This window comes from Hyla sarda, chromosome 3, assembly GCF_029499605.1.
Source record: "Hyla sarda isolate aHylSar1 chromosome 3, aHylSar1.hap1, whole genome shotgun sequence".
Lineage (NCBI taxonomy): Eukaryota > Metazoa > Chordata > Amphibia > Anura > Hylidae > Hyla > Hyla sarda.
In genome coordinates, this window is record NC_079191.1 from 242,154,393 (window position 1) to 242,170,789 (window position 16,397).

General features: G+C 46.3%; 1 protein-coding gene and 1 long non-coding RNA gene across 2 annotated transcripts in view; one reads left to right on the plus strand and one right to left on the minus strand.

Moving 5' to 3' along the window:
- The window catches only part of LAMA4 (laminin subunit alpha 4), a 402,692-nt gene that overhangs the window by 234,511 nt on the left and 151,784 nt on the right, over positions 1-16,397 (minus strand). The window lies entirely within an intron of this gene.
- LOC130362222 (uncharacterized) lies at positions 12,343-13,693 on the plus strand. The gene is made up of 3 exons (XR_008891325.1): positions 12,343-12,429; positions 12,751-12,910; positions 13,606-13,693. It is a non-coding gene; the product is annotated as an uncharacterized LOC130362222 (long non-coding RNA).

Sequence of the window (16,397 nt, forward strand, 5' to 3'; positions counted from 1 at the left end):
CGGCTGAATTTAGGCACACGTAATGTTCGCTAAAATTGCGTCCCAAAAAACTTTCAAACCCGACCATCACTTAATTTAGAAAAAAAAGGGTGTGTGTCCACCCAGGGAAAGGGGCGTATCCCTGTAAAAAAGGGTGTGGCACTGACAAAAGGGGCGTATCTCTGAAAAATTTACGAAGATTTCCACATAAAATGTGATGGATTTGAGCTCTGGAAAACCTGACAGTTTAGAACTGTTGTAAAAAAGCAAAATGTAGGTAAATGCAAAAAGTAGAGAAAAATACAGTGGTAAATACCTGTTGGGAAAAAAAATCCACATAGAAAACTACCCTCAACTCTTAGTAAATCAACCCCATTGATTTCGGATAGGAATTGGCGCAGATTCAGTGTTCAAATCAGTGTTGGATTTTTCTGAGTGCATGGGCTTTAGGCTATGTTCACATACGTTCACTGGGGCCGTATTTTCAGCGTTAACCCTTTAAGGACACGGCCCATTTTGGCCTTAAGGACACAGTCCATTTTAATTTTTGCATTTCCGTTTTTTTTTCCTCCTCACCTTTTAAGTTAAGTGATTCTTATATTTTTCCATCCACAGACCCATATGAGGGCTTTTTTTTTTAGCACAATTAATTATACTTTGTAATGACACTTTTGTATACTTTGTAATACAATTTGAACGATACCCATGTTTACATGCTTTTTTACTATTGTGCTGCTTTTACAAGAAGTCAAACTTTTTAAACAAAATAAGTATGTATACAATTTCCTTATTCTGATCCCTAAATTGCTGTATTTTGACCCCTCAAAGCATAACTCAGTGTTATCAGTGATCTACTGTTTTCAGCAGATCAGACCAGCACAGAGTGGGTAAGTGGACCTCCCACAGCATTAAAACCGATTAGACTTTCGGATGCATGTTACAGGGAAGCCGGCTTTCAAGTGCTGTGATCACTGTTGATCACATCGTTTAAGGGGTTAATGATGGATAACAGTGGGATCATCGTTGTCCATTATTGACTGTAAGTGGACGGCTTCTAATACCAGCCACCACTGACTGACACGGAATGAGTGCAGCTCTTTTGCTCACTTCATAGCCAGAATACTGCTCAGGATGTAATTGGACTTCCTGGTGTGTTACCAGGACATACATTTATGTCCAATGTCCTTAAGGGGTTAAAAATTTCATTTTTTTTCAATATTTTGGCATTTTTTTCTCATATGTCTTTTTTTTAACAAAAAATACTGACAAAAAAAATAGGTCGCAGCTCCGCCCAGTCCATCCCCAGCGGTGATGCCTCTTCAGCGTGCGAGCCGAAACTAAGAATCCACCCTGTGTTGCACAGGGGAAGAATTTGCCACCCAGACCAAACAGGAAGTTCCCTGGGCACAGCCATAGTGAAGGTCCCGGCGGCTGCGTCAGGCTTTACAGAATACCGGCAAGTACCTGCTGCAGCGCAGACTCTACATAAACCAAAGACTTGTTGCAATAAGTCTCCGGCACCAGGGGCAACTAACATTAACCCCTCGGTGCCCAACATAATCTGCAGGTACTTGCTAAAGTGTATTGCCAGGCGTCTTAAAGAGACAGCGCACCCAATTCTTCTTAAAGAGACAGCGCACACGATTCTTCTCAAAGTGATAGCGCACTCAAATCTTCTCAAAGTGACAGCACACTCAAATCTTCTTAAAGTGACAGTGCACTCAAAGAGATTGGCAACATGTCAGCACCCAGCTCTCCAGATCGACCCAGCGAGAGTACCCCTCCATCACCAGCAGCTGGAACATCTGCTGCACCAGCGGTAGGGGTCCTGCCAGTCCCGCTTGCAGCCCATGTCAATCATGTGGGTGCCCTAGAAACTGTGCCAGTATTTCTGGGGAATCTTGTCCTTCCTACCTGTAGCGGAGACCCCTTCACCCTGAGAGATTTCAAGGAGAATATTCAGAGCTTGTTTGTCTTTTACTCTCTCACAGGACAACTACAAGGACCAGCACTTGAGGAAGTCCGCACCTGGCCCGCCTCCGAGAAGGTGATGGTAGAGCAGATTTAGCAGGGGTTGCAGATGAGCTGGGGTTATACCAGGTATTTGAATCACATTCTCCATCAGAGGTATGCCTACGGTTGTAAGAGAGGCAACAAAAGCCAGGTGAGACTCTGAGAGCTTATGCCGCAGCCCTATAAAATGCCCTAGAGACTGTTCAAAAGTTAGAAGGTATCACTCCTGATCAGGGTTTGTTGATGTGGCTCATAACAAATGGGACAAAGCTCAGCTGAGGATGTTAGCGGTTCAAAATCCCAATCTGTCCTTATCTGCTATTAAAAGGCTAGCTATTCAGGTTATAGAGATCGAGACTGAGGAGAGTTATACCCCTATGTCAGAACCCCTGGGTGCGGCAGCTGGCCCCATACCACCACCCCCACCGGCTCCCGCCCCAGTGTCCAATACACTACCAGCCTCCACAGCCTCAGAAATTCAGAGTGTCAAACAGGACATTGAACAATTGACTGAGGCTGTGAAGGAACTTGCCAGTCAGGTCGCTCAGGCCAACCATGAACTGCCCCTACCTAAGAGACCTGTATCTGCTCCTGCCCCTTGTCAAGTTAACCCCTGCCATAATCCGCCCAATAGGCCCCCAGGCACTCAAAGGCCCTTTTGTACCTATTGCAGCACATCGGGACATTGGAAGGTACAATGTTGGGATATAAACGTATTTCCCCTGAGGTCGCGGACCGGCCCTCAGGAAAGCAGATATCAGGTCCAAACCCAGAAAAATCTAAGCCAGGACTCTATGTAAAAGTCGTTGTAGAAGGTATGCTGTTGGAGGCGCTAATAGATACAGGGTCACAAGTGTCCACTATATCTAAAGACATGTTTTACAAGTACTGGAATGCTAATTTGTTGTGTGAACCTGACAGTGTTGATTTCAAGGTAGTGGCAGGTAACGGGAAACCAATACCCTGGCATGGATATTGGGAGCCCACCATTCAAGTGGGAAAACAGGTGCTTAAGAGACGGTAAGGGGTCTGCAGAATTCATATTGGGGATGAATATCATGAAACATTGTTTTACTGACATAGCAGATTCTTTGCATGCCTCTCTCCCATACATGTCCCCCTCAGGCCAGCGGGCTGCACAGCACCACTTAAAAAGGTTCTCCAAGAGGAGCAGAAGTTTGCCAATTGACAAGGAGAAGTTTGCAAAGTACAGATTCAAGAAATCAGGCCGGTGACCTAACAACCTAACTCAGAGACAGTCCTGTGGTGCCGTGCACGTCCCGGAGTGAGAAACAAGAACTATCAAGCCCTGTTAGAGCCTATACAGTTAGAAGATCATCCACTAGTTTGAGCAGCAAGGAGTGTAGTCACTGTTATCGATGGGAAAGTTCCAGCTTCCTGGGATTTGCCGGCTACTACCGCTGCTTCATTCCTCACTTTGCCCAGATAGCAGAACCTCTCCCAGCCCTCATGCGGGGTACAGTGAAGGAGAACTACAGTGGGAAGCTACCTGTGGCCTGGACCAAAGAGCACAAGACCGCCTTCCAAGCCCTGAAACACCTATTGACGGAGCCACCCATCCTGGTGTATCCAGGCTACGCTCAGCCATTCCGGCTGTACACCGATGCCAGCTTTGAAGGTTTGGGGGCAGTCCTATCCCAAGTCCAGGAGGACAAGAGCAAGTGACAGCATATGCCAGTCGTAATCTGCGCGGAACAGAAAAGAACAACGCCAATTACTGCTCCTTCAAGATGGAACTCCTTGCCCTCGTATGGGCTGTGACTGAGAAGTTTAAAGATTACCTGGCTGCCACACCATTAACTGTCTATACAGATAATAATCTGCTGGCCCACCTGAACACCGCCAAACTGGGTGCCATTGAGCAGCGGTGGGCTTCAAGGTTGGCCAATTATGACTTCACCATCAAGTACAGAAGTGGCTAGTCCAATCTCAACACTGATGTACTATCTTGAATGTTCCCCAGCGAAGAACCACCTGTCGAAGACAAGTGGGAAGATGTGGAGATGCCCCCATTCTGCCAGAGATTCGCAAGTCAGAATACTGCGACCACTCTCGAGTAGAGGGCGAATCTATGTCCAAGAAGGTACAGGAAGATTTATACACCTGGAGGACTGTCACGACTCGGCTGGCAGGAGGTGGATCCTCTGTGCCAGAGAGGGATTGGCGTGGACCGTGCTGGTGGACCGGTTCTAAGTTGCTACTGGTATTCACCAGAGCCCGCTGCAAAGCGGGATGGTCTTGCAGCGGCGGTAGCAACCAGGTCGTATCCACTAGCAACGGCTCAACCTCTCTGACTGCTGAAGATAGGCGCGGTACAAGGGAGTAGACAAGAGCAAGGTCGGACGTAGCAGAAGGTCGGGGCAGGCAGCAAGGATCGTAGTCAGGGGCAACGGCAGGAGGTCTGGAACACAGGCTAGGAACACACAAGGAAACGCTTTCACTGGCACAATGGCAACAAGATCCGGCGAGGGAGTGCAGGGGAAGTGAGGTATAAATAGGGAGTGCACAGGTGAACACACTAATTAAGCCAACTGCGCCAATCAGTGGCGCAGTGGCCCTTTAAATCGCAGAGACCCGGCGCGCGCGCGCCCTAAGGAGCGGGGCCACGCGCGCCGGGACAGGACCGACGGAGAGCGAGTCAGGTACGGGAGCCGGGGTGCGCATTGCGAGCGGGCGCCACCCGCATCGCGAATCGCATCCTGGCTGGGAGAGGTATCGCAGCGCACCCGGTCAGCAGGTCTGACCGGGGCGCTGCAATTGCGAGGATGTTGCGAGCGCTCCGGGGAGGAGCGGGGACCCGGAGCGCTCGGCGTAACAGTACCCCCCCCCTTGGGTCTCCCCCTCTTCTTGGAGCCTGAGAACCTGAGGACCAGACTTTTGTCTAGGATGTTGTCCTCAGGTTCCCAGGATCTCTCTTCAGGACCACAGCCCTCCCAATCTACCAAAAAAAATCTTTTTCCTCTGACCGTCTTGGAGGCCAGTATCTCCTTCACGGAGAAGATGTCAGAAGAACCGGAAACAGGAGTGGGAGAAACGAGTTCTGGAGAGAAACGGTTGATGATGAGTGGTTTAAGGAGAGAGACATGGAAGGCATTGGGAATACGAAGAGAAGGAGGAAGAAGGAGTTTGTAAGAGACAGGATTAATCTGGCACAAGACTTTGAAAGGACCAAGATAGCGTGGTCCCAGTTTGTAACTGGGGACACGAAAGCGGACATATTTAGCGGAGAGCCATACCTTGTCTCCGGGAGCAAAAATGGGGGGAGTTCTTCTTTTCTTATCGGCAAACCTTTTCATGCGGGATGAAGCCTGTAAAAGAGAATTTTGGGTCTCTTTCCATATGGTGGAAAGATCACGAGTCACTTCATCCACAGCGGGCAAACCAGAGGGCAAGGGAGTAGGGAGGGGGGGAAGAGGGTGACGGCCGTACACCACGAAAAATGGGGACTTAGCAGAAGATTCAGAGACTCTGAAGTTGTATGAGAATTCGGCCCATGGTAGAAGATCTGCCCAGTCATCCTGGCGGGAGGAAACAAAATGCCGTAAATAGTCACCCAGGACCTGGTTAATTCTTTCTACTTGCCCATTGGATTGGGGATGATAAGAAGAAGAGAAGTTTAATTTAATCTTGAGCTGTTTACAGAGGGCCCACCAGAATTTAGACACGAATTGGACGCCTCTATCCGAGACGATCTGCGTGGGCAAACCGTGAAGACGAAAAATGTGTACAAAAAATTGTTTTGCCAACTGAGGCGCTGAAGGAAGACCAGGAAGAGGAATAAAATGTGCCATCTTGGAAAATCGATCAACGACCACCCAAACAACAGTGTTGCCACGGGATGGGGGTAAGTCTGTAATAAAGTCCATACCAATCAGTGACCAAGGCTGTTCGGGGACAGGCAGAGAATGAAGGAGACCAGCAGGCTTCTGGCGAGGAGTCTTATCCCGGGCACAGACAGTACAGGCCCGCACAAAATCAACAACATCCGTCTCCAGAGTCGGCCACCAATAGAAACGAGAGATGAGTTGCAAGGACTTTTTGATGCCCGCATGGCCTGCAAGGTGGGAGGAGTGACCCCATCTGAGAATCCCGAGACGTTGGCGTGGAGAAACGAAGGTCTTCCCTGGAGGAGTTTGCCTGATGGAGGCTGGAGAAGTGGAGATCAGACAGTCAGGAGGAATGATGTGTTGCGGAGAGACCTCTACTTCCGAGGCATCCGAGGAACGAGAGAGGGCATCGGCCCTAATGTTCTTGTCGGCAGGGCGAAAATGAATTTCAAAGTTAAAACGGGCAAAGAACAACGACCACCTGGCCTGGCGAGGGTTCAGCCGTTGGGCAGACTGGAGATAGGAGAGATTCTTGTGATCGGTGTAAATGATAACTGGAAATTTTGATCCCTCCAGCAGATGCCTCCATTCCTCAAGTGCCAATTTAATGGCCAGTAGTTCTCGATCCCCGATGGAGTAGTTTCTCTCCGCCGGAGAGAAGGTCCTAGAAAAAAACCCACAAGTAACAGCATGCCGGGAAGAATTTTTTTGTAGAAGGACCGCTCCAGCTCCCACTGAGGAGGCATCTACCTCCAATAGGAAGGGTTTAGATGGGTCAGGTCTGGAGAGCACGGGAGCAGAAGAAAAGGCAGACTTGATCCGTTTAAATGCGTCTTCCGCTTGGGGAGACCAGGACTTGGGATTGGCATTTTTCTTGGTTAAAGCCACGATAGGAGCCACAATAGTGGAAAAGTGTGGAATAAATTGTCTGTAATAATTGGCGAACCCCAAAAAACGTTGGATAGCACGGAGTCCGGAGGGGCGTGGCCAATCTAAGACGGCAGAGAGTTTATCCGGGTCTATTTGTAATCCCTGGCCAGAGACCAAGTATCCTAGGAAAGGAAGAGATTGACATTCAAACAGACATTTCTCCATTTTGGCATAAAGTTGATTGTCTCGAAGTCTCTGAAGAACCATGCGGACATGCTGGCGGTGTTCTTCTAGGTTGGCAGAAAAAATCAGAATATCGTCCAGATACACAACAACACAGGAATATAAGAGATCACGAAAAATTTCATTAACAAAGTCTTGGAAGACGGCAGGGGCGTTGCACAGGCCAAAGGGCATGACCAGATACTCAAAGTGTCCATCTCTGGTGTTAAATGCAGTCTTCCATTCGTCCCCCTCCCTGATGCGGATGAGATTATAAGCACCTCTTAAGTCCAGTTTGGTAAAGATGTGGGCACCTTGAAGGCGATCAAAGAGTTCTGAGATAAGAGGTAGGGGGTAGCGGTTCTTTACCGTGATTTTATTAAGTCCGCGGTAATCAATGCAAGGACGTAGGGAGCCATCTTTTTTGGACACAAAAAAAAATCCAGCTCCGGCAGGAGAGGAGGATTTGCGGATAAACCCCTTTTTTAAATTTTCCTGGATGTATTCAGACATAGCAAGAGTCTCTGGAGCGGACATAGGATAAATTCTGCCCCGGGGTGGAGTAGTGCCCCGGAGGAGGTCAATAGGACAGTCATAAGGCCTGTGAGGAGGTAAAGTCTCAGCTTGCTTTTTGCAAAATACGTCAGCATAGTCCATATAAGCCTTAGGGAGACCGGTTACAGGGGGAACCACAGGGTCACGGCAGGGAGTACTGGGAACCGGTTTAAGACAGTCCTTGAAACAAGAAGAACCCCAGCTCTTGATCTCTCCTGTGGACCAATCAAGGGTTGGGGAATGGCGTTGAAGCCACGGTAATCCAAGGAGAATTTCGGAAGTGCAATTGGAGAGGACCAAAAACTCAACTTTTTCGTGATGAGGTCCGATGCACATTAGGAGGGGTTCCGTGCGGTAACGCACAGTACAGTCCAATCTTTCATTGTTAACACAATTGATGTAGAGGGGTCTGGCGAAACTGGTCACCGGGATGTTGAACCTGTTGATGAGAGAGGCCAAAATAAAATTTCCTGCAGATCCGGAATCCAAGAAGGCCATGGTAGAGAAGGAGAAGGTAGAGGAAGATATCCGCACAGGCACAGTAAGGCGTGGAGAAGCAGAGTTGACATCAAGAACTGTCTCACCTTTGTGCGGAGTCAGCGTACGTCTTTCCAGGCGGGGAGGACGGATAGGACAATCCTTCAGGAAGTGTTCGGTACCGGCACAGTACAGGCACAGATTCTCCATGCGGCTCCTGACGCCTTTCGGAAAAACGCATGTCAAGCGAGTGGCTAGATGAATAAGTTCATGCAGGTTAGCAGGAATTTCTCGTGCGGCCAGAACATCTTTAATGTTGCTGGATAGGCCTTTTTTAAAGGTCGCGCAGAGGGCCTCATTATTCCAGGATAATTCGGAGGCAAGAGTACGGAATTGGATGGCGTACTCGCCAACGGAAGAATTACCCTGGACCAGGTTCAGCAGGGCAGTCTCAGCAGAAGAGGCTCGGGCAGGTTCCTCAAAGACACTTCGAATCTCCGTGAAGAAGGAGTGTACAGAGGCAGTGACGGGGTCATTGCGGTCCCAGAGCGGTGTGGCCCATGACAGAGCTTTCCCAGACAGAAGGCTGACTACGAAAGCCACCTTAGACCTTTCAGTAGGAAACTGGTCCGACATCATCTCCAAGTGCAGGGAACATTGTGAAAGAAAGCCACGGCAAAACTTAGAGTCCCCATCAAATTTATCCTGCAAGGATAGTCGTAGGCCGGAAGCGGCCACTCGCTGCGGAGGAGGTGCAGGAGCTGGCGGAGGAGATGATTGCTGAAGCTGTGGTAGTAGCTGCTGTAGCATCACGGTCAGTTGAGACAGCTGGTGGCCTTGTTGCGCTATCTGTTGCGACTGCTGGGCGACCACCGTGGTGAGGTCGGCGACAACTGGCAGTGGAACTTCAGCGGGATCCATGGCCGGATCTACTGTCACGACTCGGCTGGCAGGAGGTGGATCCTCTGTGCCAGAGAGGGATTGGCGTGGACCGTGCTGGTGGACCGGTTCTAAGTTGCTACTGGTATTCACCAGAGCCCGCCGCAAAGCGGGATGGTCTTGCAGCGGCGGTAGCAACCAGGTCGTATCCACTAGCAACGGCTCAACCTCTCTGACTGCTGAAGATAGGCGCGGTACAAGGGAGTAGACAAGAGCAAGGTCGGACGTAGCAGAAGGTCGTGGCAGGCAGCAAGGATCGTAGTCAGGGGCAACGGCAGGAGGTCTGGAACACAGGCTAGGAACACACAAGGAAACGCTTTCACTGGCACAATGGCAACAAGATCCGGCGAGGGAGTGCAGGGGAAGTGAGGTATAAATAGGGAGTGCACAGGTGAACACACTAATTAAGCCAACTGCGCCAATCAGTGGCGCAGTGGCCCTTTAAATCGCAGAGACCCGGCGCGCGCGCGCCCTAAGGAGCGGGGCCGCGCGCGCCGGGACAGGACCGACGGAGAGCGAGTCAGGTACGGGAGCCGGGGTGCGCATTGCGAGCGGGCGCCACCCGCATCGCGAATCGCATCCCGGCTGGGAGAGGTATCGCAGCGCACCCGGTCAGCAGGTCTGACCGGGGCGCTGCAATTGCGAGGATGTTGCGAGCGCTCCGGGGAGGAGCGGGGACCCGGAGCGCTCGGCGTAACAAGGACTCTGCAAGATGAAAGTCGAGTCATGGGGGATCTGTTGGACTACCTTCTAATGAAAAAGGTACCAACCCCTCTACATCGGGCTCAGAGTGACTACGAGTTGAAGCCCCTGTAGCGACAAAGGAAGCAACTGTTCGTGCACAAGGGACTGTTGTACCAAAACTCTTTGGATCCCGTTTCAGGTGAATGACTTCATCAGATCCTGGTTCCCCGAAGCGACGCGGCGATGGTCCTCAATGCCTACCATGACCAGTCGGGACACTTCAGAGTCCACAAGACAGAAGCCACTGTCAGGCGACGGTTTTACTGGATTGGGATGCAGAGCGACATTGAGAAATGGTGCAGTGAGTGTGCCGTCTGCAACGTCACCAAGAAGGGGTGCAAGGACACCAGAGCACCCCTCCATTCCATCCAGGTTTAAAGACCTAACAAGTTGGTCGCGCTGGTCCATGTCAAGTTGTCACCTACCCGATCCGGGTTTGCTTATGCTCTCACAATGGTGGATCATTACTCCAAGTGGGTTGTAGTCGTACCAATCAAAGATCTTACAGCCAAAACCATAGCCCAGATGTTCTACTCCCATTGGTACAAATCCTCTGATGTTCAGATTCTGTCCTCACTGACTGAGGAATGGCCTTTGAGGCCCAACTCTTCCAAGAGCTGTGTCAATTTCATGCCATCAAGAAACTCAGGACAACTGCTTATCACCCTCAAGGGAACGGGCTCTATGAGAGGATCAATCAAGTTCATTCACATGCTGCGAGCAGCGTCTGTGTCCAGACATGAAGAGTGGCCCCGGGTTGTTACCCGAACTATTGGAGATTTATAACAACACAGTGCACTGATCCACTGGATACACCCCATTCTATTTGATGATGGGCAGACATGGTCAGCTACCAAAAGATCACACGTTTGGACTCCAAGCTCCATTCAATAACTCTCCACAAGCTTCTATAGAATGGGTCTCTGACCCCCAAAGGAGGATCCAGGAAGCAAAAGAGATTGTCAACAGAAAGATGGGAGAGGCGCAACAGAGGCATCAGCGAGACTACAACCGTGATGCCTCTGCCAAACCTCTCCAAATAGGTGACAAGGTCTGGCTGAGGAAGTTCCCGAGAAGTCACAAGTTGGAATCTCTGGGAAACAGAGCCCTATACTGTTACCGCAGTACCCTATCCCAACTCAGATGTGTATGCAATCCAGAAGTCAGGATATGAACCGCAAGTCGTTCAACGCAATCGAATCAAGTTGGGTTAGAAGAAGGATTTGCCTGTGCTTCCGATGCTTCCCTCACCACCAGTCAAACCTGCAAGGGAGTATGTGCCCAGAGAAGGAATTCACCAGTCCATGGATGAACCATCTCATCTCATCATCTCATGCTACTAAAGCCAAGACACTGGTCAAGTCTATTCTCTCTCTTTCAATAGATTTTTATTGAAAATATAACCAGCAAAAACATGTCAGTAAAAATTTTAAGGATAATTTTTGATAATAGTCAAAAAAGAAAATCATGAAATAAATATGTTTTCAGAAAATTAGACACAGCAATTATAGGTGTAGTTATGCAACTTAATAAAGAAATATATGATTTATATGAATTGGTGAAATGACTCCTTTTTCTCTTGTGTGTATATACAGTGTGGTTTTTGGGAGATCATAGAGCACATAATATATTTGGGTCAGTTCTATTGATTATTTCACCTAATGGTGGTTATCCACTAACATTATTATTAGACCCACAATCGAATACAGGTTTTTGGTGTTTAGTAGCTGTGTATTTACAGTCTCTTTTGTATTTCAGATTAGGTGCTATGGATTTTAGGAATCGGGACCAGACATGGCAGTCCCAAGTGAACCAAGTGTTCGGGGAGGAGTCTACCCCAGGGGGAGTAAGTGGTCAGAGAAATGTGGTTTCCCTTCAAAATAATTTGAGCAATTTGCTACACCGCAGACTAAGGACATGGTGGAATAAGGCATTCCTTGAAAATTACATCCAAAAAAATCTTGTACCAAGAGGCCTCAGAATACAAGTTTTTCCTTCATTTCCGATTACTGACCAGACATTTATTACAAGGTGGGAAGAAATCTGTACCACCTCTTCACTTAAATTTATGGAATTATTAATAGGATTACAGAAACGTGCCTTAGAGGAATTTGAAGTTGAAATTGAGGATGTGCAGATTAAATTGAGGAATGCATCCACAACGTCAGAACTTGATGATTTCAATAAAAAGATGGAAAAGAACTTCTCTGTTTGGGAAAAGGAGATATCGGAAACCAAGGGTAAGAAACTCACCAGAGACCAGAATGATGTGCAACAAAATAGAGTCTATAGGTGGCAACATAACCATTCAAAAGCAACTACAAATTCAATGAGGCAAAGATCAATGTCGGTATCATCTGCATCATCTTCCAGCGAATATGGTGAAGCCAGGCATGGCGGAGTTCCATACCAAAATTTCCGTACACAAGGAAGGAACAAAAGGAAGATGGACCAGCACCATAATTATGGCAAGAGGAGATGGGGTCAACAAAGTCGAGCTGGTACCCCAGAAGACAATTTGAAGGTAATTAATTTATCCCAAGACAAATTATCTGAAGTCGACATATCTGTTCTAGCAAGGGGACTAACATTTTCACCTGTGTCCCCTATTGACCATTTTACAGTTATAAAGGACCTGAATTAGTTTGCTTGTTCCTTGATTTTTAAGAAGTGGCACCACAGAAGCGAGCTTGATGAGATTTTTACCACACCTGCGGAAAGAAGAGCACTTAGGGATTTGGAGGAATTATATGATGAGCAGGATACCAATGACGACATGCAGGTACCGCTATGTATTAGGCCTAAATCGCAAAAATTCCCCCCTTTATCGGTATGCCCTACCATTGAGACCTTTGTCCGCTTGGTTAGTGAGGATTTTATGAAATTGGGAAAACACTGTCCCAGAGATAATTTGACTAGAGAGCAGAGAGTGAGTTTACAGAAATTAAGAAGTCTCACAGATGTTGTATATAAACCGGCTGACAAGGGCGGAAATATTGTTGTCTGGCCCTGTAATATGTATGAAGCAGAGGCTTCAAAACAATTGCGCAATGGTGTCTGTTATAAAAAAATGACTTTTAATCCCCTCTCCTCCTTTAAACAGACTTTGAGTACTATGCTGCAAGATGCAAAATCAGCAGGGATTATTTCCCCTGAATTGGCGAAAGCACTGATGGTGGATCAGCCAAGAATGCCGACATTATATTTGCTCCCAAAGGTTCATAAGCAGATGACTAAACCTCCCGGACGCCCGATCATATCAGGTAATGGGAATCTTTGTGAGAACATCAGCAAATTTATTGATGCTAAATTAAAACCCTTAGTTGAAAATCTACCTTCATTTGTACGGGATACTAACGATATGTTGAAGAGATTGGATGGAATACACTTCGAGGATGACACCATATTGGTGACTTGTGACATTGAGTCACTCTATACCAATATCCGTCACAGTGACGGTATTGAGGCTGCAAGATTTTTCTTGGAGTGCAGTAACGAGGGACAAGAAATGACTTCATTCATTTTGCAGATGTTGGAGTTCACATTGACACATAATGTGTTTGCGTTTAAGGGGTCCTTCTACCTACAGCTCCAGGGCACAGCGATGGGGGCGGCCTGTGCGCCCTCATACGCTAATCTGTTCTTGGGGCTGTGGGAGAGGGAGCTCTTCCTGTCGGACCATGGGGACCTGGGAATGGATCGTGTCCTGTTTTGGGCACGGTACATTGACGATGTCCTCATGGTCTGGCAGGGAGATGAAAGACAATTGGCCGACTTTTTTGCAAAATTAAATAGAAATGAAAAGAATATCCATGTGACATATTCCCATCATCGCGAACGTATTGATTTTTTGGATATCACATTGAGTCGTGATCAATTGGGCTTGATACAAACTGACATGTATCGTAAATCAACGTCTACAAATACTTATTTACATGTGTCTTCCTTCCATCCACAGCATATGATTAATGCAATCCCAGTTGGACAATACTTACGAGCAAGGCGCATTTGTTCCTCGGAAACATCCTTTCAAAAACAGGCAGGAGACCTGCGAAGAAGATTTAGCGAACGGGGCTATAGCAAGAGGAGCTTGAAAAAGGCTTATAGAAGAGCGGCAAATACTCCACGACAACAGTTATTACAGCCTCAGGTGGGTAGTAATGATATACAACCTGTGAGATTTATTACTAATTACAACGCTCAATGGACAAATATGAAGAAATGCCTAGAGAAGTACTGGCCTTTACTTACTACCGATACAGTTTTAAAGCAGTATGTTACACCATATCCCACGATTACGGCTAGGAGAGCGAGAAATTTGAAGGATATTCTCGTGAAAAGCGAATATACTCCACCACCAGCTCCGGGGATTTTTGGCTATGCTAGGAGAGAGGAGGGTGGATGTTCACCCTGTGGCCGCTGTGTTGCTTGCCCCAATATACAACGAGCTGACTCCTTCTTAAACTTGGCAGGTACAAGAGAATACAAGATCAGACCCAGAATCACATGTCAGACGAAGGGAGTAATATACTATGCATCATGCCCATGTGTTAAAATTTACATTGGTATGACAACAAGACCTTTAAAGGTACGTGTACGAGAACATATGCGGGATATTCGCCTAGCTGCCTCATGTGATGAGATTGAACATTTGAAACCTATTGCCCGTCATTTCGCTGAGTACCATGAATGCGACCCCACAATACTAAAAGTGAAAGGTATTGATTGTGTTGACTTGGGCATTCGAGGGGGGAATATTACAAAAACTTTGGCACAGAAAGAAAGTCGGTGGATATGGACCCTCAAGACTCTTCACCCATCGGGTTTGAATGATATGTTACCTTTTTCCCCTTTTCTCTGACCACTTATATTCCATCCCAGTGGGTAAAATTCGTGTTTTTAAAATTGTTTTTAATCATGTTTTATTAATAAAATTATTTTTTATTTATAGGATTCACTGATCTGCCATCTCCTTGTCGGACCCCTAACCGGACCCCCTATGTCTCCCCTATTTGGACATCTGAGCTGACCCTGTGTCATGGACTATTTACATAAATTATGAATTATATATTCTATACCCCCCTTTTTTATGATCTATCATATTGGTGGCCTTATGGGTACTCTCTAATTTTTGTTTCACTTTATTTTCCCCACGACTACTGATGTTATGTGTATGCATATATCTCTTTGAGAAGGGGGTATTATTGCATATACATATAGATATATGTTCACTTTGCACTTTTTCAATACCTTTTTACCTTTTTAATTATTCACGGTAATACACAATTCTTAATATCACTCACCTTTTAGATATTACTCACTAATCAATTTTGATGTGGTTGAGAGAGTGTTGTGTATGCTATACATTTTATGTGTAACTAGAGCACGCACACCTTAGCATATGTGTGCACATTATTTTTAGAGTTTTCTATCTCGTTTTTTAAGCATCACTAATTTTTGTATTTATTTATTTTATTAATTATGGATATACTAATTGTCTTCACATTATATATGCATATAGTATTCACTTTACAATATTTATTTTCACTATTTTTATTATATTATATAATTTTTTATATTATATTTCACTTTATTATATTTCACACTCTTACACTGATTGCACATCATTCTAATACTAATGAATTATTATTCTATTTATTTATTATATATATATCTTTTTACTGTTGATATTTGCACACATATAAATTTAATTTAGGGGTTTGTTATCTATCTATTTTTACATCCTTGTACCCATTTTATTCCTACTTCTATCTATAAAATATTTAAAGGTATTATGGACACTAATATGTTAACAATATTGTTATTCATTCAATTCTTATTGTTATACTATTAATCTTTTTCTAATTTGCTGTTCAAGATATTGGAGTCAAGTTCTTTTCCTTGTTATTAATGGGGCCGGCCCCTAGGGGAAGCATAGAGTACTCTACATTATCCTCACTATGTGTGGTGTAGTGCGCTTGCGCCGGATTGCGGGACCCACGGCTGCGTGTGTGTGGCGTCAGGTGACCCGGCACCCGGAAGCTGGCGGTTATCCCGCATCCAGAGGCGCGCGCGCCGACATTTCGCCACACAGGTGAGATAAATTATAATTATATGGATCTGGCAATGTATTGGTGGATGCCTACATAAAAGTTAACCCCCACTGGATGCACACCACTCCTCGTCAAAGGCTTTCCTGCCGAAACGCCAGCGTTGGAGTGGTGTCGCTCCGATCTCCTCCTCCTCCCTACTTGTGATATTTTTTGTATGTATACCCTCTAATCTTGTATATATACCTTGTGGTGCTGCTTTTGACTTTTCTTATGGGACACTGGATAGTGCTATTTTTTACTATGTAATATTGTTGCACTTTAGTACTGCTTTGCATTATTGCACATATAGGTATCCTGTTACTTGATTTATGCATATGCACTTTATTGGGGACAGCAATACTTCATAATTGTATATTGTTAAGGGTTACTGGAGGGGCTCGGAGTGACACCTTTTTGTTTTTTGCCACTTGTGTCGTCTCCCCTTGGGGATTGTTTCCTCTCTTGTTTTTATGCAACTTAATAAAGAAATATATGATTTATATGAATTGGTGAAATGACTCCTTTTTCTCTTGTGTGTATATACAACTCAGATGTGTATGCAATCCAGAAGTCAGGATATGAACCGCAAATCGTTCAACGCAATCGAATCAAGTTGGGTTAGAAGAAGGATTTGCCTGTGCTTCCGATGCCTCCCTCA